Source organism: Emys orbicularis, chromosome 1, assembly GCF_028017835.1.
Source record: "Emys orbicularis isolate rEmyOrb1 chromosome 1, rEmyOrb1.hap1, whole genome shotgun sequence".
NCBI classification, from domain to species: Eukaryota; Metazoa; Chordata; order Testudines; family Emydidae; genus Emys; species Emys orbicularis.
In genome coordinates, this window is record NC_088683.1 from 130,674,425 (window position 1) to 130,697,928 (window position 23,504).

Below are 23,504 nucleotides of genomic sequence, written 5' to 3' on the forward strand. Positions count from 1 at the left end.
AGGCTTGTTAATGTATTACTTTAATCAGTTACTTAACACTATAACTCTAAAGTAGTAATTCAGTTTCATGGGTATTGATGTGTGGAAGTGGAAAAAGGGATAAAGGGAATTTGGACGCAGACATCTTAGTTTTCAACAGACTAGAGCAAGAGTCAGGCTAACTCCAACTTTAATAACGCGAGACTTCAAGGCAGGGCCTGAGCGAGTGGGAAGCGAGTGGGAAAAACTGTAAGAGATACTGGTTTTCGACCTTGTGTTAGATAAGAATGGAATACAGACTGTAGCAGGAACTGCTGAGAAAAGTAAGATATCAGAAGGAATATGTATAAACAAGATGCGGTGTTCATCACCATTGTCTGTAACAAAAGGTATAAATGCTTGCCCTAATTGTTTATCTAACGGAGACCTGCCTGGGGTGGGGGAACCCCAGTCTGGGTATACTCTCCCCTTGCAAGTGTCAGGAAAATAAACTGTCTCTGACATGTTGCAAACAACCTAAGAGTGAAGACTCTGTTTTCTTCCACATATGTTTATTAGAAATCAACAAACGATTAGTGTTCCGAATAAAGTGGAGTGAATCTCTTTTTTATTCAATTCAAATATTTACCAAAAATAAGAGGGTATGTTTGAGGACAAAAAAAAAGGAAACATGGGGTTTTGCTAGTGAAGGTGTGACATTTGCAACTGCAGCCCTTTCCTCTGACCCTGTTAAAAATCTGTGCAAGTCTGAACCTGAAAATGCAGTCATACACTAAAACATGACACTGTGGGGTTCTGAGCTTACTGTTTTTCAATTACTTCTATGTTGAATTTTGCTGTTTACAAGTAAGAAAAGTTTTCTTAAAAATACTGCTCTTTTTAACTACTGTTCCTAAAAATTCAAGCTGGGAATTGAAAGTCAAGTGTGTTCTTTCTGGTTCACACAACAGGAGCAACAATATAGATTCTACAACTGGAACTAAGCTGCCTGTTTTGATGAAGGTACATGAGCCAAAATAGAATCCTGTAGGCTACGCAGTGCTAGCAGGAGTATAAAGTAGCAAAACCTTGGGTGAAATCCTGCTCCCATTTAAGTCAATAGGAGCTTTGCCATTGTGAACTCCTTATTCCCACTGCTGAGCAGTTAATCCCATGAGTAGTTTATTTGACTGCAATGGCACAATCTATGGTTATACCTGCCCACCAATGTAAGTAAAGGGCCCACAATCTAGTCCAAAGTAAGCAGAATTGAGGCATACGGTCAGGTTATGACTGGTCCTTGGCAGGTATGCACAGACCAGGATGATGGAAGGGGGCAATTTTTTTTTGTTTTGGATGGAGACAAGGAGGAGGGAAAGCTGGTTTTACTCATAAAAATTGCCTTTTGCTACTATGAACAGTTAAGACAACACAATAAAGTTCTAATATAAACAGGACTGTCAAAAAGGCAGAAATTTCCCAGTTTCACTGGACTGGAAAAACATTTCCACACATCTAGTCCCACACAACCTCAAGGTTTTCATGAGAAATCAAATGTTAATAAATAGTCTATCTTTTGGTAATCAGATTTTGTTAAAGAGGATCACTGTATGGTCAAAGAATCAAGCTTTTAATTCTTCAGTCCCCCCAGAATCAGAGATTCATTTCCTAGAAGGTTGAACTCAACTTTTCATCCTTATAAGTCAAATTGAGTACCATGCAGTTTACTACTGTGGCACTCTGTACCTCAAAGCAACACCCTGGAAACCCCATATTCACCACTGTCATGATATGATTTGTACAACGTATGCCTTGTGAGGTATCATTTTAAAGGTCATGATCTGCTGAAACCTGTTGTTCTGTCAAAATACGTATATCATTAGTGTTTATGAAGTGATTTTGCTGTATGGTTGTTATTGAAATATGTTGTAAATTTGGGAGTCGTCCATTGTTAGTTCTCCAGTGACAACAAAGGTGGTGATCCACATCCAGGCTGCCATTAAACAACCATTAATCAGCAGGGGAGTTGTAAACAAGGGATTTGCAATTCTGTAAGAGAAACACCACACAATGGGGATTGCTCAACCCTGTGACTCAGCAAGCCCCACCAGGCATGCCTGGGCTAGTTTCTTTCCAGGGACATGGATTAAGAGTATAAAATAAGGATCAGTGGTATCTTGAGGGCACCTTTCTCCTCCCCACCTACACTGGAAGCAACAAGAATGCAGGGAAAACAAATACCTGAACTGAGGAGACTGGTCCCAGACTTAAAGGGAAAGCCTGTCTATTAAGGACTGTAACCTACCTGCAACATCCAGTGGGGTGAGAAAAACTGCTTGATCCAAATATTGTTCAGTCTAATACAGTGGTTCTCAAACTTTTGTACTGGTGACCCCTTTCACATAGCAAGCCTCTGAGTGTGACCCCCCCTTATAAATTAAAAACACTTTTAAATATATTTAACACCATTACAAATGCTGGAGGCAAAGCAGGGTTTGGGGTGGAGGCTGACAGCTCGCAACCCCCCATGTAATAACCTTGCAACCCCCTAAGGGGTCCCGACCCCCAGTTTGAGAACCCCTGGTCTAATAAAGTCTAGGATTTAGACCACATGCTTACCCAGGGCCGGCTCCAGGCACCAGCCGAGCAAGCTGGTGCTTGGGGCGGCAACTTGTAGAGGCGGCATTCCGCCTAATCCTAGGGCGGCACGGCCGCTTTTTTGTTGTTGTTGTTGTTCCGCTCCGGCCGCCCTGTAGGGGGCAGCAGTGTGGAGGACGGGAGCGCCCTGCAGCAAGCCCGGCAGGGCAGCCCGCGTCCTTCCCTCCCCGCCGACCGGAGTAGTGCGGAGCCCTCCCGGCAGGGGGCACGGTGGCAGGGGCCGCGTGGCAGCGCCCCGCTGAAGCCTGGCCGCCCCCCTTTTCTCTCTCCCCCCGCTAGCTGGGGCACATCTGCAGGGCAGGGAGTCCCCCTGCACCCTGGCTCCGGCTGCGCCGCAGGTTGTTTTTTTTTTTTTTTGCTTTGCTGTTCTGGCCGCCACGGGGTTTTTGTTTGTTTGTTTGTTTGTTTTGCTTGGGGCGGCCAGAAAGCCAGAGCCGGCCCTGTGCTTACCTTTTATTTTCTTTGGTAACTATCTCTGACTTCTTTTGCCTACCACTTAGAATCACTTAAAATCAATCTTTCTGTAGTTAATAAACCTGTTTTATATTTTACTTAAAACAGTGTGTTTTGGATGAAGTGCTTGGGAAATCTCATCTCAGGTTACAAAGGCTAGTGTGTATCCTCTCCACATCAAGGGAGGGGTAGACTGGGAATGAATTTATACAGGCCAGGCTTCTGACCAGGGCAAGACAGTACAGTTCTGTGGTGCAAGTCTGGGGGCTTGGGAGATTTGCTGGTGCCTTTCTCTGTGTGATTTGTGAGTGGCTCAGGGAGCACTCATGCAATTTAGCTGGATGGGGGGCTGCTGTACTGAGTGATAAACAGCAAACCCCCCAGGTGCTGTTGTCACTAGCAAAGCATTGTGAGAGAGAGCCTGGGCTGGAGAGATAAGGGGGCATAACAGTACCCCAGTTTCAGGTTGTACCCCAGGGATCCTGTCACAACTACATAAAGATATTTCAGCTGATCATTGAACATGATCAGCTGTTTCAACATTAGAAACGTTAGTCCTGTTTGATCTCAATAGACATGGATGAGTCAATCACACTTTTCATTATAGTAGGACCTTGTCTTGGTATCTGGCCATATTGTCCTCTCTTACTACTGTTGTGTGCCAGTTGGCTACTACGTTCCACCCCAGAAGTAACTGCATTTCAGCAGTGTTACAAGAAGGTAGTTTGTGTAGCACTGGGGGATCCCTCAAGATCAAAAACTAGGTGTTTAAAGTATTTTCTTACACTTTGATGTGTAAAGAAAATTCAGTGCAAATCACATCCAGCACCAGACACAGGGAGTTCTAAATACAGTTTTTATGCAGACCACAGATTACCCTTCAAAGACTGAAGTACTCTACCTCCAAATACGAGGCTACCCACCCAACTGTATTTCACTAGCAACATAATTATTAATGATCCCCATACTTCACACAACATATGCATTCCAAAGAGCCTGCACCCATGGATCTGAGCTTGTGGGGTACCACCTACATAATATTCTCCTTCCTGCTCCCTTATTCTGTGGAATCCTCTCTGCATAGAGAACACAAAGTTTCACTTCTGAATGTTTGACAGGGCAAGCAGAGGAAGGTGGAGAGGGTTCACTGGTCTGCACTGCATCACTTCATTCTCCCCACCCCAAACCTTCTGATTCTGTCTATACTAACTTACACGGCCTTCCCCCCATGTGGTGTGGAACAACCCTGAGAGGGGTTTCAGGGGAATCCACAGGACGAGTGAGCCCCCTGTAGCACAATTCATAGAGGAATCATGTTGTTCAAGGGAGGCAAAATAATGGAGTAGGGAGGCAAGAGACCTCTGTGCAGATTTGCTGAGATTCCCTTGCATAGTTTGGGGGATATAGGGAGGGAGGAGGCTGAAACCCATGGCTTCTGCAGGGAGAATCTGAAGGAAATTCTGCAAGTGTAAACTAACAGTTGCTGCTCCTCTTTATAGCAGACACCCTAGTAATGTTGGGAGTACTGCAAGTACTGAACTATTTATCTGAAGTAAAAATGGCAAAAATTTAAGGGTGGCAACTGTTCATTCTACAGAACTATACACTGAGGAATGAGTTGATGGCAGGACTGGGATTTAAATCCAGGTCTCCTGACTGCCAGCCCACTATTCAAACCAGCAGAACATTCTGCCTCTCTCATTTTAGTGAAAAGGTGTCAAAAATCCCACCGTCACATTGTCATTCTTGGTGGCAAAAGAATGAGAAGTCAGTTGTGCCTTTTAAGTCACAGCCTGCAGCAGGGCATAACTTGGAAGCACACTGCCTCTGCAGCAGTTCCCAGAGAAGCACAGCTTGTGCATCACACTTTTACAGGGTGCAAGATGTGCTTTCCTCCACACACGGCAAAGTCTGCTGGTCTGTACAGGGCAAGAAAGGGAGAAAGGCCATAACCTTTCCATTTCCACAGCCCTTCTGGGGAGGCTACCATTGCTGGACTGAAGCAATCCTGGCTCCTGGCATCCTCTTTCCGTCAGCCTGCACCCACATGCAGAAATTTTCACATTCTACCCTGGAATGGGCTTGGAGAATGAACCACCTTCTCATCCCTAGAGGGTGGCCTCTCCAGAGCAGGGTACCAGGTATACAGGAAGGGCAGGGTGAGCAAGCTTGCACACCCAGAGCTCAATTTGGCGCCTGTGCTGTAAACAAACAGAAAACTTCAGCCTGCAAGGTTGTCAATCCAGCACATTTCATGCACACTTTTTTTTTTTTGCTTTGTTTAAAAAAAAAGGAAAAATAAATGCATGAAAAAATATTCCTTGTGCAATAAACACATCAATGCTCATTTTCCCTATATTCTACTTTGGGCCATTTTGTGTAAAATCTTTAATTAAAGTTTTTCTTTGAAATTGTCATCATCAAACCAGAAGAAAGAAAGTAAAAAACGGAAGGACACAGCTGTGCATATATGAAGTGCTATTCAGTACCAAATGAATTGGAACAAAATAAGTATCGTGACTGTTATGCTCTTAGTTTTGGCTCTGTATTCTCAGTAGCACAGTCTAACTTGTCACTTTATATTGATTCCATCTGTTTACACTCTGCAGAGTATTGGCTTCCTACGGTGAACATTTCCTATTTACCAGCTGGTAGAGATAGGCCAAACCAGATAGAAAAGAATTAGACTATTTTCAGAGCCTCATAAACATAAAATCAAAAATTTGTGGGGGAAGGGAAGTAGGAAAGTGGGGAGTGAGGAAGAGATACTGGGCCTAATTCTCATTTACACTAAGGCCCTTTATACATTCTAGCAATTTAGAGGGACCTTAAAATTGGTGTAATATATTTATGCGCACTTAAAGGCCTCTTTACACCACCACACTTTACTGGAGTATAAAGGCGGCTTAGTGTAAATCAGGCTCAGTATGTTGCTTACCTTTAAAGAGACACTAGCCGTTTAGGTCCAAAACTAAGGATTAGTTAGTATAAATACTTATGCACAAACATCTCCATACAACAGCTAGAAGTGAAATGCCTAAATGTAAACCCTGATGCGTAAGTGCATTATGGAGCCATCATTGTATCCTCACAAGCCTTCTTATAAATTTGCTTTTTCTAGTGGTTGGTTCTCTTCTTTTTCTTCTTTGCTGAGGCGGTTTCAATCCCACAGCTGCTAGCTCCTCAGGTGAATATTTTTGCTGCTTTTGTTGAAAGCTGTTTCAGGTGGCCAGTCTTACCTGAATCTAACTTTTTTTTTAATGTTTGGAGACACTTCACTGTTTGAATCAATATTTCCTTCCTTGCTTTTCTGTGCTTTTGGATAAGTAATCAAGGAGAAAATCCTGCCCCTGACTCTGAGGCTATGGAGGCTCTCTTAGCAGCAAACCCAGTGAACTTCCATTGTGCAAAGGGACCCCTTTCCCTTTGCGCAGTGCTTTGACCCTCTGTATTCTCAGGATTTGGGTACAGGGGATGAGCACCCTGTGGGGCACAGAGCCCTGCTCTGCTGGAGCACCCAGTGCAGTAGCATGCAGACAGTGCATGGAGTGGGCAGGGGAGAGGAAGGACCAGAAGATCTGCTGCTATACAAACCCTCTAGTCTTCCCCTTCCGACAGTGAGGGGAGCGCAGAAAGGACTGCACAGGCTACTCCAGCCACTGGGCTGTCTTAACTTCTTCAGATTGGCTCTTAAGCCACTCACTAAGTAGACGGAGATGATTCATTTTCATCATCTTTATATACATCTGCTTAGCATCTGGCCAGCTTCTTGCGCTGAGTGCTGTATTTAGGATGTGCCACAAAAAATCCAGAATGTAATGGCCATTCTCCCCATACGGTATTACTTCCCTCCCATGGTCAAGTCTTCACCAACTCTTCTGATAGTGGCCTACTGGAAAACTGTTATTGCAAGTGGCTAGAAAGAAAAGAATCCCCTGTTCAGATCTAGCTTCATAGCTTTGATCTTGCATTTGAAATATTCCAAAGCTTTTCCTAGCTTTTCTTTGCATTTCTAAATATTTAAGAATTATTATGAAGGTGGGAATGCTTACTTATGGCAAATAAAAGTGGTGATTGTTATGTCACAAAATCACTTGGACTAGATGGGACATCAAGTGGGTCATGTAGTCCATCCTCTTGCACTGTAGCTGCATGTATTTCATTATAACAACACTCTGCACTTCTATAGAATCTTCCATCTGAGTATCTCAAAGTGTTTTCCAAGAATGAATGAGTTTAACCCTTGTGAGGTGAGAATTATTATCCTCTATTTTACAGATAAAGAAAAAATGGCGTTAAAGACCCAATTTTTAGAAATGTGTGTGCACAATTTCCCATACAATCACAGTAATTAACACAAACGTGTCCCTGTTACATGGATGAAGGGCATATTGGAGGAGCAGAGTAAAGTTTGGTTTGGGAATAATCAATGTGCCATTTTACAGGTGAATATTTATTTAAGAGATTATATGAATGAAGTATATCTGAACATTTATTTATTTCGCTGGTTAATTTCCATAGTTTGAAATGCTTGGGGTTTTTAACTAAAATTTTCCTGGAATATATAGGTAGCAGTAACCTTACTTTTAAGTTGATAGCTTTTTCTATTAATGTACTTGAATATACATATCACCGCTGTTTCAGAATGTCCTTAAAAAAATAACACAGAACCTGGGAAATTAAGTGTACCAGAACCCTAATTAGGACTTTGGGGGATATTTTCAATTAATAAATTTTGTAATAAGAAGATATCTAAGCTGTTTCTTTTGTGATATGACATACTGAACATGAAAATGTAAATGTTACTCTCCAGTTAGTTGCATATAGCCAAATGAATAAAAGCTATGACATTAATAATAACTATATTCAGCTATGATTGATAGGCTTTTCTGCAGTGAGGAAAGATTGTCTTGGGTACAATCTGTCCTAACAGCTCTGCGATATGTTAATATTTTACTCAGACTAGAGAAAAGATATATTCAGATGTCCACCATATAAGAGGGGCTGAGGATGCTACTGCAGCCTTGAGGTTGCAAAAGAAGCTGTAAAATAGGAAGGATTTTATTGTCTCCTCCCAATATATGTGCCAAGCCTGTGCCAAACAGTGTAGGGAGCAGGATTTGCATGAGGTTATGTCCTAGGATGCCTTTTTGCTTACATGAAAATCTTGGGGTGTGGTGGGACATGACACATGATGCTCCAGAGGGCACAGAACATTCTTCTGGTGAGCTCTGCGCCATGGCAAATATTTGCTATGATCTCTGGTTGGCTTAACTGATGTCCACGTATAATAAAAGATTACTACATTGATGCTGGATATTTTTTTACTCCATCAGAGAAAAATCTATCTTACACATAGCCATTTCACTATTACCTGAATCCTCAGAAGAAGGTACTAGAGTTTTTTCCATACAACATGGTGCCAGAGATCTTAGGCTGGATTCTCCACAGCCTGCCCCTTGTGTTGCTGTTTACTTTCATGCAAAGTGAAGGGCTTAAAATGCTGTTGTTCTGACTTGGTAGCATTTTTTTTTACCAACTTTGCACAATTTAACTGATTACCCAAGATGCACTAAAGTGAAGAATCAGGCCCCTTAAATGAATCCGGCCTTTTATTCAAGCCAGCAACATCTAGAACTAAGAGTACCAGTACCATTTATGAAATGCCAGAACTTAACTTATAAAGTAAATAACCATTTTAGCAATCAGTTTCTGTTACTATCCACCTCTACGGTACCTTTTCCTTTAAGAGGGACTCCAGCTGACTTAATGTCATGGTTTGGCTGCCTTGGCTATCATTCCATCTAAAAATAAATAATATGAACAAAAGGATTAGACATAAGGCAAATGCATTACATTACTGTTGTAGACCAACAATGGCCCAATTATTGATATCAGTGAGAGTTTTGCCTAAGTATGGAATGAGTAAAGACTGCAGGAATGGGCCTCCACAGTGATCCTGCACACGGCTCTGGGCCCGGCTGCACTGCCCTGCTGCACTGGCATAAAGTGACACTGAATCTGGTGGATCCAGCTCCCGGATGATCTCCCCGTGCAAGTGGATTCTTGAGCAATGTAGAGACATTGTAGCTCCTACACCTTGCACACCATGGCTGACAATGTGGAGGATGTGGCTGGAGGACAATAGCATAGCTTCCCAGTGCCTAAGCAATCCCCAGCTGTTTTAACAGCCACTGGGGCCATTGGCAGCTGATACTGATGTGTGGCTGGGCCAGGGAACAAGACTGACACACACAGGAGTCCTAGAATCAGGTGAATACAAAGGACACCTCTGTACCTCAATGCCCAGCTGCATCAAGTGCTCCTCAGCCATAAATGAGGATCTAGCCCTTTGTATTTATAAGATCATTGTCAATGATCTTTTAACATGTGAGGTTTTTTAGAAAAAAAATGGCCCTACTCTCACCCATTTACTTACATCAAAACCAGAGACCAAGTCATTTTCACAGTTAACAATTAACAAGTTTTATTTTTCTCAACGGATCTGACAGATTCTAAATTCCTGTTTTCCCAGGCTCTTCCCCTAACTAAGGGCTTGACCCTGAAAATACTTATGCAAGAAAGTACTCGTGTGTATTTGCAGGATCGAGTGCTAAAGACCAAATTCTGCCCTGACTTACAGCCCATTGGGTTCACTGAGATTGTGTGGGCTTTAAATCAGGGCAGAAACCAGCCCTAAGCTCCCTCTTACAAAATTTTCTCTGGAAAAACAGCACCTGCACTGCCCTCCTGTGGCAAACTCCTGTAAGTTAAGCTACAACTATCCCACATTTATTTTTGCTTCACAACATTTTCTGACTTACATTGCATATAGTTTTAATACATGTCTACAAGTATTTGGTTGGTCAAAATGCAGCATTTTTTAATTATAGGTTTGATTCTGTTCTCTTTCACCAGTATAAACCAAGAATTTATGAACTAAACTCATTCAGATTCCATGTGAAAGTGAGAGGAAAATCAGGCCCCACATGTTTAACCTATTCATTATTTTTTCCATGATATAAAAAGGGATTAAGCTTTCATTTTGTGCATGATCCTTCATTCTCTAATTAATTAATTTTTGCTAATTAATCACAAGTTTTGTAAAGCTCCCTTGTTTCTCTGGAAGACAGCAGCCTTAAATTCCCTCCTCCCATTTTCTGCCTCCCTTCCTCTCCTCCTCTCCCTTCCTCCTGCTTCCTTTCAGTGAACTACTCCCACTGTTGTTTCCCCCTCATTCTCTGGGAGGTTTGTTAACTTTACACTTGATGGTAAAAGAGCTGGGTCAGAATCTGTAGAATAATTTCTAAGGCAACTGTCTGTTAGAGCCTGGATCATCTGCTCCCACAATCAAACCTGCAGGAGAGGGAATCTATGAAAGGAAATCTCCATGAGGATCCCATTGCAGAGTCCCTAACCAGTCATCCCAGAAGGGAGAGGAAAGGGGGAGGGAGGGGAGGGAGGTTAAATTATATAGTGCTTTTGGACCAAAGCTACTAGGTAAATGTAGGATTAGTTTTACAGTATAATATACAGTATGGTACTCAGAGAATGCTTTGCATTATACCTCTCAGATGTCCCTCATGTGAAGGGAAGGCACTCATTTTAATCCCAAAGTTACCTACCTACCACACAAAATTGGTACCTCCACACTTTAATTGCTGAAAGTAATTTACATCAGAAGTAAAGAAGGATTTAAAAGTGAAGCTCCAGAGAGGAGAAAGTTACTCACCTTGTGTAGTAACTGAGGTTCTTCGAGAGATGTCCCTGTGGGTGCTCCACTTCAGGTGAAGGTATGTCCCTGCGCCTTTGCTTGGAGAGTTTTGCAGCAGTGTCTGTATGGGTCGCGCGCACGCAGTGCCTACCTCGCGTGCCATTGGCGCCTCAATAGCGTGCACAACCTGGACTCCTCAGTTCCTTCTCTATCCCGGAGCCTGCTCCAAACTCTGAAGTAGAGGGGAGGAGATTGGGTAGTGGAGCACCCACAGGGACACTCATCTTGAAGAACCTCAGTTACCGCACAAGGTGAGTAACCTTCTCTTCGAGAGAGATATGTCCCTGTGGGTCCTCCACTCCAGATGACTGAAGAGCAGTGCCGACCTCAGACGGTAGGGGCTTCGGAATTGGTAAAATAGCCGTTGATAGTACAACTCAGCCAAGTCAAGTATCCACCTGAGGACCTTGTGTAACAGCATAATGTTTAGCAAAGGTGTGTTCAGAGGCCCAGGGGGCAGCTTTGCAAATGTCTATAAGGGGAATGTTGTTTAGAAATGCCACTGCCGTCAATATTGATCTGGTAGAATGCATCTTGATTCCCGTTGGAGGTTGTATGCCTCTTAATTGATAGCATAGGTGAATGCATTGGGATGTCCATTTAGATATTCTTTGAATGAATATGGAGTTACCCTTAGAGCATTCTGTGATAGAGATAAAAAGTTTCGGTGAGACTTTAAATGGCTTGGTCCTGTCAAGGTAAAAAGACAATGCTCTTCTAACATCCAGGGTGTGCATTGTGGCTTCAAAAGTGTTGGTGTGTGGTTTAGGAAAGAAAGTAGGTAGCTGTATTGGTTGATTGATGTGAAGGACGAATATACTTTGGGAAGGATTTGGGATGGGTTGGCAAAGTGACTCTATCTTTAAAAAAGATAGTAGATGGTGGGTCTGCCAGGAGCACCCCGATTTCTCCCACACGTCTAGATGATGTGATTGCTATTAGAAACGCCACTTTCATGGACAGGTGTAGTAGGGAACAGGTTGCTAAAGGTTTGAACAGTTTATGCATCAGGGCTGTTAGGACCAAGTTTAAGTCCCATGGTTGCATGGGTGGTCTCACGTCCGGACAGAAAGTTTGGATACCCTTAAGGAATCGCTTTGTGAGCAAAGATTGTAGTGTCACCAATTTTGACACTAGTGTCCCTTTATTGAGCTGAGGGAAAGACCGGATTGTTTCAGTTCTGGGAGGTAGTCCAATATAATTGGAAAAGGTGCAAATGCTGCAATGGTTTGTCTGGTGGGACACCATGTAGTAAATCTCCTCCATTTGTGGAGACAGGTGCTACGTGTAGTATGTTTTCTACTGTGTAGCAGCACTCTCTGGACCTACTCAGAGCAATTTAGCTCATCATTAGAGAACCATGGAGGAGCCATGCCTTGAGATGTAGCATCTTTATGTTGGGGTGTTGTAGTTGGCCCTCCCATTGGGTTAATAGGTCTGTCTGTAGAGGGAGTGTGATTGGGGTATGTGCGGACATCCATGTTACGTATGGATACCACGCTTGTCTCGGCCGTGTGTAGGCTATTAAGATTACTGTGGCCCTCTTGGTCCTTATCTTCAGTACCACTCTCGATAGTAATGGTATTGGTGGGAACGCGTATAGAAGGTCTGAGTTCCAAGCAATCATGAACGCATCCCCCATCGATTCCCCAGACTGGACCTGGAGCAGAATTTGGGGCATTTTGTGTTGCATGCTGTCATGAATAGGTCCATTTGTGGGTAACCCCACAAGTTCGGAATATGTCTTCCAGGATGACATTGTTTAACTCCCATTCGTGATCGAGGAGAAAACATCTGCTGAGCTCGTCTGCCATGGTGTTCTGGCATCCGGGTAGGTAGGAGGCTGAGATATGGATATTGTACTGGATGCACCAATTAAAGAGTCTCATAGCCTTGGTACATAGTGAATGCGATCAGGCTCCCCCTTGTCTGTTTATGTAAAACCTACAGGCGATGTTGTCGGTCATTACTCTGATGTTTGAGTTTCTTATGAGCTCCCCATTCGATAAGGGATGCATCCGTTGTGATCATAAGTGATGGAGGATCTTGTGTGAACGGGATACCCGAGAACAGACTGTGTAGTTGAGTCCACCAGGTTAGTGAGTCCTTGACCTTGGGGGCATAGTTAATCGTATGTTTAACCTGTGTTTGTTTGGTCTGTAAATGGTTGCTAGCCAGCCTTGTAGGCAGCGCATGTACAAGCATGCATGTTTGACTACAAACGTGCATGCCGCCATGTGGCCCAGTAGTTGTAGCCATTTGTGGGCAGTGATCTGTGGACTGTTCCGAACTGTGGATATGAATGTCTTTATGGTGTCGAATCTGTCTTGTGGAAGTGCCATCCTCGAATCGAGGTGAGCACCGATGAACTCCAGTCATTGAGTTGGTTCTATTGTTTATGTTTATTTGTAGGCCAAGACTCTGGAAACAGTGTATGGTCATTTGAGTGGATTGAATGGCATCCGAGTGGGTGTGTGACTTCAGGAGACAGTCATCCAAGTAAGGAAAAATTATTATTCCTTGTTTTCTCAGGTGCACTGTCACTACCACGAGAATTTTTGAGAAAACGTGAGGCACTGTTGACAGGCCGAAAGGTAGAACCTTGTACTGGTCGTGGTCTGTGCCCAAAGTAAATTTCAGAAAACATCTGTGGGAAGGGTGTATAGTGTATAGTGACATGAAATTAAGCATCCTGCAGGTCGAGGGCTGAAAACCAGGCCCCCTGCTTCAGCACTGTTGTTAAGGTAATCATCCTGAATCTTTGCTTTTTCACAAACTTGTTCAATCACCTGAGATCAAGGACTGGTCACCACCTCCCACTTTTCTTTTATGTTAAAAAATAGTGGGAGTAAAACCCCTTCCCTCTGTGTTGAGCAGGGACAGTCTCCACTGCCCCTAATTGGAGGAGATGTTCTACCTCTTGGCGAAGCAAGTTATCATGAGAGAGGTCCCTGAAGAGGGAAGGGGAGGGGGGTGGGTAAGGGGTATAGACAGGAAAGGAATGGTATAGCCCAATCAGATGACATCTAGGGCCCATTTGTCTGTGGTGCTAGCCACCCAATTGGCATAGACGGGGAGCAAATGGTCTCCAAACAGCTGGATGGTTGATGGAAGTGCTGGAATGGGTGAAAGATCTTCTTGACCCTCGACCCAGACTTCAAATTTGCTTATCTGAGGAAGGCAGTTGGGACACTGCTAGTGGTGGAGGGCATCGTCGTTGTGGTCTCTGTCTCTATCATTGCTGCTGTTGTTCCTTGTATGGCCTTTGATGTTGCTGTGTATATGCCGGGTATCTAGGGCACTCATATGGTTGATACGTGTATTGTCTTCTTCTTGTGGCAGGGGTATGGATGCCAAGGGACTGAAGGGTGGCCCATGAATCCATGAAGTGTACAGCACTTCATTGGTTTTGGCTGCAAACAGTTTTTCACCATCAAAAGGGAGATCTTCAACAGTATTTTGTATCTCCCGTGGTAATGACGAAGAATTGAACCAGGAGGCTCAGTGCATGACTACGGCCATTGCGGTGGACCTGGTGGCCATGTCAGCAGCATCCAATGAGGACTGTAGAGCCGAGCATGAGATCATCTGCCTTTCAGGGACCAGAGCTTTGAATTGTTGTCACTTTTCCTCATGAATTTCATTAATAAATTCCATAAATTTACCATAATTCCTGTGGTCATATTTGGCAAGTAATGCCGCATAATTTGCCACTCTGAATTGTAGCGTAGACGAAGAGTATACTTTGCGGCCAAATAGGTCCAGTCTCTTACTCTCCTTATTGAAGGGAGTGCACCAAAAATATTGTTGTTTACTCCTTTGATTGGCCGCTTCCACAACCAGTGAATTGGGTGCTGAGTGTGTGAAAAGAAATTCGGATCCCTTCGAGGGAGCGTAATATTTTCGGTCTGTCCTTTTGCAGGTTGGGGTTATTGTGGCTGGAATTTACCACACCATCTTGGAAGGTTCCATGATAGCCCCGTTGATTGGTAATGCTATCTTGGAGGAGGCCGATGTCTATAAGATATCAGTTAACTCATGCTGAGTTTCTGGCACTTCCTCCAGAGCGATCTTAAGCTCGTTAGCCATTCTTTTTAATAAGTCCTGAAAGTGGGTAAAATCATCTGCTGTGGCTGGTGGTGGAGGCAAAATAGCCTCGTCTGGTGAGGAAGATGAGTTGTTATTGGTTGGCGAGGTGTCAGGAGCAGTGCCCTCTACCTATTGCACCATGGGCTCCTCTCATGTTTCCAACGCTTCAGACTGGGAAGGTGGAGGTGGAGATCTGGTGTCGTCCCTACGTGGACTGGGGCGGCTGCTATGGTGTCTTCTATAAGACTTCCAGGGACTCCAGTATGGCCAATGACCTGGGAAGGGCCTGAGTGGTCCCATCCATGGGTGGCCATACTAAGGTGGTACATCGTGAGAATATGAGGACCATGATCTTAATGGTCCGGCAGCAATAAGTGTCTTAATCGGGGAAGAATGGTGTGGGGAGAATGCCCCTTCAATCTCATCATCTTCATCACTGGAAAACTGTGATGGTATCGGAGACTGCTGACAATGCGGTACTGATGCCACCGGTGAGACATCAGTGCCCAATAGAGGAGATTCTGGAGTTGGTGAGACCAACAAATCTTTCTGATGCATGAAAAGGCACTGTGCCGAGAGCATCGGTGCCGAGGGGCAGGGTGCCGATTGCACCGGCGGCACAGTGAGATGAGTAGTGCCCAAGTAACTTGTGTCAGCACCGTCACACTACGCGCATTCGTCTGCGGCACAGGAATAGGAGCGGTTGTCAGTACCGTCTCCTTTGGCACTATTGACGGTGCCATGGTGGAGACAAGCAGCTTAAAGCCATTAGTCTCGGCACTGGAGCGGTGGGTACTGGCGGCGGCCACTGCACGGACAGCACCGGAGGTGCCTGGAGCATCATAGGTGCTGAGCTACGGAGCAGTTGGCACCGATGAAGCTGATTAGGTTGGTGACCATTTTGAGGTGATGATGCTCTCTATGAGGCGAGGAAGCTGGCTGCTTTTTTGCCGTTTTTTTGTCCCTAGAGAATCTTGGCGTTGAGAAGACGGGTGACCTCTACCGAGAAGAGGGTTCCTGCCCAGGGTTGGAGGCTGGTCTGAGGGACTTTTCCATGAGGAGGAGTTTAAGCCTCAGGTCCCTGTCTTTTAGTGCCCTAGCCTTCAGTTTATTACAATGGGCACATTTCTGGGGAATGTGGGATTCCCCAGGCAATGGACACATTGAGAGTGTCCATCTGAGATAGGCATCACCTCTCTGCATGTTGTGCATCTTTTAAAACCCAGTGAACCACGCATTTTCTAACTGCACTATGGATGTAAAATAATTTCTTTTTTACAGGGGCTGTAAGTCTAACAACTGAAACTTATCTGACTAAACTAACCTAAAACTAAAACCTAATTTACTAATTCATATAATCTGTCTAATTGAAAAACGAAGGTTTTCAACGGGACTGCTGAGCTCCGTCTCAGGCCGGGGACAGTAGAGAAGGATCTGAGGAGTCTGGGTCATGCACGCGCTATTGAGGTGCCAATGGCACATGAGGCAGGCACTGCGCATACGCAACCCGTATGGGCACTGCTGCAAAACTCTCCGAACAAAGGCGCAGGGATGCACCTTCACCTGGAGTGGAGTACTCACAGGGACATCTCTCAAAGAAGAATGTTATTTATATTGAAGGAATGAATCCCACAGCATTTTAACTTTCCTGCCAGAATAATGTTTGTGAGTCCCTCAGATTGTGTCTTTGTCACACACTGCATCCTGCAAGTTGAGTTATATGGTTTGAGTATCCCTAAAAAATGTTAACCTCAGCTCACATCTAACTTCTCATATACTCAGTTACACTTACTACTAATTAACAGAATATACCAATTAGGCTTGAAGCTCTATATGTTTACATTACAAGATCAATGGCCTGACAGACTACCTCCCCTCCCTTCAGTGATCACATAAGTTCCCTATGGCAACTACACCAATTGTTTATATGGAAAAGCAATATTGGCAAAGTACTTAATGTTCCTGGAGCGGTTTGTAACACAATGTAACAGCTGGAAACAAAGAGAGCTAGAACCATTTAACCAGCCTGCTCTCTGCAGACCGCTAGCAAGTGATCCATGATCACAGTTTGGGAACAATGGGATTACATAATAAGAAGCTCTTACCTTCTTTGCATGTTGGCACTTTTGGCAACCCTAGTGAACTTTGCCAGGAAGTCAAGATATGGTACAGTAACTTTGCTAGTCATCGGAATCTACGTTTCAATAAAAAGAGTGTTAAATAAATGGATTTCTAGATAAATCCTGTAATGAAATCTCATGGGACTAAAAAAAAATCATTCACTTCCATTATTAGTTAACTACTTTATTAAAATGCAAAAATAATCTCCTCTGATAGCCTCTCGTTTGTTGCATGTACTGCATGTCATTTCTTCTCACCTTTTGTCTAGGCTCAAGTATAGTATCAATGTATATCTGATAAATCCTCCAGCAAGAGGCTATATCCTACACTTATAAGGGACAAGGACTTGAGGATCATGTAGGGCTTTTCCTCACACTAACTCTATGATCTTCTGTGTCTATGTGTGAAAATATATCCCATCTAATCCGACCGGTGAGACAATCTTTCCCTGTGTACCACATGCATATGCAAGGTATTTCCACATATTGATCCACATATTGCTTGTGGATCCACATATTGCTTATTTGGTATAATCAAGGACCCTAATTACTTACATTTTAACTGAAATCAGTGCTGAATTTTCAGAGACCAATATTTTTAAAATGTGAAGATAACACCTTGTAACAATTCAATATAAGTGAAAATCAAACAACAAGCATGTTGGAAAGGATATAAAACCTAAAGTCTGTGAAACTTTAGGACAGAAAGTCATGGCCACAGGGATCAGGACTGGAACTCCACAGGGCCAAAAATCCATCTTCTATTACTCATTAGCATTATAAACCGTTGGGGAGAAGGGTAAGTATGTTGAAAGCAACTAGAAACAATGGCTTGGAGGTGTGTGGTATAACTCTTTGCAGTTCACTGTACGGTTCTAAACGTTGTTGTACCACAGTTAAATTACTAAACTTAAAAAATGAGAACTTTACAGAGCTAATACCAGAAAGCAGACCCCATGGACAAAGAAAAGATTTTCAAAGTCGCGTAGAGGAGTTAGCCACACAATTCCATTTGCAGTTAACGGGCGTTGTATAGCTATCCCCTGGTGGGTTTTGAAAATCTCAACCAGTGTATACAACTAATGGTCTTTAAAGAATATATTCCACCCTAGCTATGGCTTAAAGGTGGTGAACAGACAACTATCCTTCCTCCCAATTATTCATTATTTTACAGTGCTCAAAAGTGTGCTAAGCTCCTTAAAATATAAATAAGAACGTGTTCTACCATGACTCAAAGGGTTTTCAATCTGATCTTTCTCCAGGAATAAGACTGCATAATTTGATTAATTATCACAAAAGCTACTAATGAATTGTAACTTCTTCAGACAGTGGGAGAAATAAAGCAGACGGAATCCTTTAAAAGAAATATGAATGGCCAAATCTAGTTAATTTTACTCGCATAAGTAATTCTATTGTCTTCACTAGAACTACTCACATAAGGCAAGAAGGATTTGGCCCCATCTATCATCATTTTGATAAAACCAGACCTGCTCCTGCTCCCACTGAAATCGAGAGGAAATTCTGCCATTGACTTGGATAAGAACAGCCCCCAAGTGATTATACACATTTATAACATAGCGTACCTGTGCCAGCACAGAATCAAACTGTGCTTGTGTCAGAGGAAAAAGAAAGGTTTCAATCACTCTTCTGAATTCGCCTTTTGTGACTGTTAGGGTGTGATCAATGTCAATTGTCTGAAATGCTTTTTTAAGTTCACCTTCTTTTTCAGCTGTCTTTTTAAGTAAAATCTGCTCAATTTCTGAGGAGGACAGTGTGGAATCTGGGACAGAGCGCACAGATGTAGCTGTAAAACATATCAGACAGTTACCATACACTCTTAAACCTGGCAAAATCAAATGTGGGTTTTTTTGCTGAGAATTCAACATAAATCAATCCATCTTCAGAGATATCACTGTAAATTAATTAACATTGGTGCGGCACTTTGAAGATCAAAAGCAATATAAAAGTGCTAAGTATTATTTAAAAAATTCCCAACTCTTTCTTTATAACATTATAGCCAAGACCAGGGCCGGCTCCAGGCATCAGCCGAGCAAGCTCATGCTTGGGGCGGCAGATTCTACGGGGCGGCATTCCGCCCAATCCTAGGGCGGCACGGCCGCTTTTTGTTTGTTTGTTTTGTTTTGTTCGCCGATCCGGCCGCCCTGTAGAGGGCGGCAGCACGGAGGAGGGGAGTGCCCTGCTGGGAGCGGGCTGTGCGCTCCATCTGCCCCAGCTGGTGCCAGGTCTGTAGCAAGCCCAGCAGGGCAGCCCGCGTCCTTCCCTCCCCGCCAACCGGAGCGGCGTGGAGCCCTCCCGGCAGGCAGCACAGTGGTTGGGGCCGCATGGCGAGCGCCCCGCTGAAGCCCTGGCCGCCCCCCTACGATCTCTCCCCCCGCTCCCTCTCCCTCCGCCCCGCTAGCCGGGGCACGTCTGCAGCACAGGGAGTCCCCCTGCACCCTGGCTCCGGCCACCCCGCAGGGTTTTTTTTTTTTCCCCCTGCTTTGCCGCTCCGGCCGCGCCGCAGTTTGTTTGTTTTTTTGCTTTGCCATTCTGGCCGCCCCGATTTTTTTTTTTTTTTTTGCTTGGGGCGGCAAAAAAGCCAGAGCCGGCCCTGGCCAAGACACCGGTTAACTTGGAAGATAATCTAAAAGAGCAGTTAAAGTTACAAAGTAAAACATATGTAAAGTAACTCACAATATATTTGTCCATCCCATCCCCACTACCGCTCTACCTTCAGATTACAGCAGGGATAAAAAGACCTTGAATGTTTTTTCTTTGTATCATTTAGATGCTTTATTCAGTTATTAAACTCCTTAGTAAAGTCATCTGCCAATGATGTGTCAGCACCAATTGTTTGTGTGCTGACTCCTTTGCAGATAAGCATTTTAACACGCAACAGCCAACTTGCTGTAAAAACACCCATGGGAAAGGAGGGCTGGAGAACTGGACAGCATGGTGACAAATAGTGTAATCCCTACTCAAGCAAATTCCCCTTGACTTCAATTAGAGCTTTGACTGAGTAAGAACTGAATAAGGACCACAGGATTTGGCCTGATATTTCTCCTGCATTTATAGGGCCAAATTCAGCCATTGATACAAATATAATACTTCCTTTGAAGACAATAGGAGCTGAGCACCCTAATCTAAAGATTGAAGTTAGTTGTGCATTTACATTTTTCCGTACCTTTGAGGAAAGTCCTGCCATCAGTTTGCACACAATATTTCAGTTGCCTTCAATGGCAGAATATGGCCCTTTATATTATTTACACTTTACTGCAGTTTCTCCTCCACACATCTCCTCTGTGACATAGTGCTGAGAACCAGCAGCTGAACTAGCACTCTGGTCACTATAAATCCAACAGAGGGTCCTGTGGCACCTTTAAGACTAACAGAAGTATTGGGAGCATAAGCTTTCGTGGGTAAGAACCTCACTTCTTCAGATGCAAGTAATGGAAATCTCCAGAGGCAGGTATAAATCAGTATGGAGATAACGAGGTTAGTTCAGTCAGGGAGGATGAGGTGCTCTGCTAGCAGTTGAGGTGTGAACACCAAGGGAGGAGAAACTGCTTCTGTAGTTGGATAGCCATTCACAGTCTTTGTTTAATCCTGATCTGATGGTGTCAAATTTGCAAATGAACTGGAGCTCAGCAGTTTCTCTTTGGAGTCTGGTCCTGAAGTTTTTTTGCTGTAAGATGGCTACCTTTACATCTGCTATTGTGTGTCCAGGGAGGTTGAAGTGTTCTCCTACAGGTTTTTGTATATTGCCATTCCTGATATCTGACTTGTGTCCATTTATCCTCTTGCGTAGTGACTGTCCAGTTTGGCCAATGTACATAGCAGAGGGGCATTGCTGGCACATGATGGCATATATAACATTGGTGGACGTGCAGGTGAATGAGCCGGTGATGTTGTAGCTGATCTGGTTAGGTCCTGTGATGGTGTTGCTGGTGTCGATATGTGGGCAGAGTTGGCATCGAGGTTTGTTGCATGGGTTGGTTCCTGAGTTAGAGTTGTTATGGTGCGGTGCGTGGTTGCTGGTGAGAATATGCTTAAGGTTGGCGGGTTGTCTGTGGGCGAGGACTGGCCTGCCTCCCAAGGTCTGTGAAAGTGAGGGATCATTGTCCAGGATGGGTTGTAGATCACTGATGATGCGTTGGAGAGGTTTAAGCTGAGGACTGTAGGTGATGGCCAGTGGAGTTCTGTTGGTTTCTTTTTTGGGCCTGTCTTGTAGCAGGAGGCTTCTGGGTACACGTCTGGCTCTGTTGATTTGTTTCTTTATTTCCTTGTGTGGGTATCGTAGTTTTGAGAATGCTTGGTGAAGATCTTGTAGGTGTTGGTCTCTGTCTGAGGGGTTGGAGCAGATGCGATTGTACCTCAGTGCTTGGCTGTAGACGATGGATCGTGTGGTGTGTCCGGGGTGGAAGCTGGAGGCATGAAGGTAGGCGTAGCGGTCGGTGGGTTTTTGGTATAGGGTGGTGTTAACGTGGCCATCGCTTATTTGTACGGTGGTGTCTAGGAAGTGGACCTCCCGTGTAGATTGGTCCAGGCTGAGGTTGATGGTGGGGTGGAAGCTGTTGAAATCATGGTGGAATTCTTCCAGGGTCTCCTTCCCATGGGTCCAGATGATGAAGATGTCATCAATGTAGCGTAGGTAGAGAAGGGGCGTGAGTGGATGAGAGCTGAGGAAGCGTTGTTCCAGGTCAGCCATAAAAATGTTGGCATATTGTGGGGCCATGCGGGTGCCCATAGCGGTGCCACTGGTCTGGAGGTATATATTGTCACCAAATTTGAAATAATTGTGCGTGAGGATAAAGTCACAGAGCTCAGCAACAAGTTGTGCTGTGTCATCATCAGGGATACTGTTCCTAACAGCTTGTATTCCATCTATGTGTGGGATGTTTGTGTAGAGAGCCTCTACATCCATGGTGGCAAGGATGGTGTTTTTTGGGAGGTCACCAATGCATTGTAGTTTTCTCAGGAAATCTGTGGTGTCACGGAGATAGCTGGGAGTGCTGGTGGCGTAGGGTCTGAGTAGGGAGTCCACATATCCAGACAGTCCTTCAGTGAGAGTGCCAATGCCCGAGATGATGGGGCGTCCAGGATTTCCAGGTTTGTGGATCTTGGGTAGTAGATAGAATAACCCCGGTCGGGGCTCTAAGGGTATGTTGATTTGTTCCTGTGTTAGTGTAGGGAGTGTCCTGAGTAGATGGTGCAGTTTCTTAGTGTATTCCTCAGTGGGATCTGAGGAAAGTGGCCTGTAGAATTTGGTATTGGAGAGTTGTCTGGCAGCCTCCTTCTGGTAGTCAGACCTGTTCATGATGACAACAGCACCTCCTTTATCAGCCTCTTTGATGATAATGTCAGGGTGGTTTCTGAGTCTGTGGATGGCATTGTGTTCTGCACGACTTAGGTTATGAGGCAAGCGATGTTGTTTTTCCACAATTTCTGCCTGTGCACGTCGGCGGAAGCATTCTATGTATAGATCCAGACTGTCATTTCGACCCTCAGGAGGAGTCCATGTGGAGTTCTTCTTCCTGTGTTGTTGGTGGGAGGGTATCTGTGTATCAGTGCGGTGTTCAGTGTTATCTTGAAAGTATTCTTTGAGTCGGAGGCGGCGAAAGTAGGCTTCCAGATCACCGCAGAACTGTATCATGTTCGTGGGGGTGCTGGGGCAAAAAGAGAGTCCCCGAGATAGGACAGACTCTTCTGCTGGGTTGAGTGTGTAGCTGGATAAATTGACGATATTGCTGGGTGAGTTAGGGGTACCCCTGTTGTGACCCCATGTGGCAGGTAGGATTTTAGACAGCTTACGGTCCTTTTTCCTTTGTAGAGAGGTGAAGTGTGTAATGTAGATCTCCTGTCTTATTTTAGTAAAGTCCATTTGTGTGGAAGGTTGGTTATTTATGAAAGTCTCCAGGTTGGAGAGCTCTTTCTTGATGTTTTTCTGTTTGCTGTATAGGATGCTGATCAGGTAGTTCCTCAGTTTCTTTGATAGTGTATGGCATAATCTCTCACTGTGGTCTGTGCAGTATGTAGATAGCAATGGATTTTTCACCTTCAGTCCATTTGGTATGATGTCCATCCGTTTGCATTTGGAAAGGAAGATGATATCTGTCTGTATTTGTGCAAGTTTCTTCATGAGGTTGATAGATTTCCATTCCATACGGCTAAATGCAGTGCCTTGCATGGTGTCAAGTATCAGAGGGGTAGCCGTGTTAGTCTGAATCTGTAAAAAGCAACAGAGGGTCCTGTGGCACCTTTAAGACTAACAGAAGTATTGGGAGCATAAGCTTTCGTGGGTAAGAACCTCACTTCTTCAGATGCAAGTAATGGAAATCTCCAGAGGCAGGTATAAATCAGTATGGAGATAACGAGGTTAGTTCAGTCAGGGAGGGTGAGGTGCTCTGCTAGCAGTTGAGGTGTGAACACCAAGGGAGGAGAAACTGCTTCTG